Source organism: Eimeria tenella, genomic scaffold, assembly GCF_000499545.2.
Source record: "Eimeria tenella Houghton genomic scaffold, Eth_scaff2159, whole genome shotgun sequence".
NCBI classification, from domain to species: Eukaryota; Apicomplexa; class Conoidasida; order Eucoccidiorida; family Eimeriidae; genus Eimeria; species Eimeria tenella.
Window position 1 is genome coordinate 1,319 of NW_013542010.1, and position 618 is coordinate 1,936.

Here is a 618-nt window from a genome sequence, read left to right on the forward strand (position 1 = left end):
GACCCCTCCATCAGCGAAAAGCGAACTCTGCGGAGGTCAGCAGCAGGGGGGCCCCCCTCATCAGACACTGAGAAGCAAGAGAGGCTTCTGCCCTTAAATCGCAAGTAAGAACCCCCTTGGGGGGCCCCCAAGTACCCTGTTGACAGACTTGGGGGGCCCCCCAGGGGGGCCCCCCCCTCTGGCTGCGCATGCACGGAGCCCGAGGTCAGTTCGTCGGGAGGCAAAGGGTTCGACTCACCGGACAAGACCCCCCCTGCTGCTGCTGCTGCTGCTGCTGCTCCTGCTGCTGTGTCTGGCAGCAGCTCTGCAGCATACGGGTCTTGCTGCGCGCGAGAGGCGTCCAGGTACGGGTGGCCCAAGCTGCTGCTGCTGCTGCTGCTGCCTCTGCTGTTGAGTCTGAAGGGGGCATCTGGGTTGAGGTTGGCGAAACCCACATTGCTGCCGCTGCTGCTGCTGCTCTGAGGCCTGGTGATGTCTACGCTGCTGCTGACAGAGCGGCTGGGGCCGCAAGAGGTCAGTCTAGAGGCGAGAGCCCCGCTGCTGCTGCTGCCCAGAGAGTGCGGCGCATGGCGCAGCAGCTTCGTGAACTCAAGCTGCTGCTGCTGCTGCTGCTGCTGC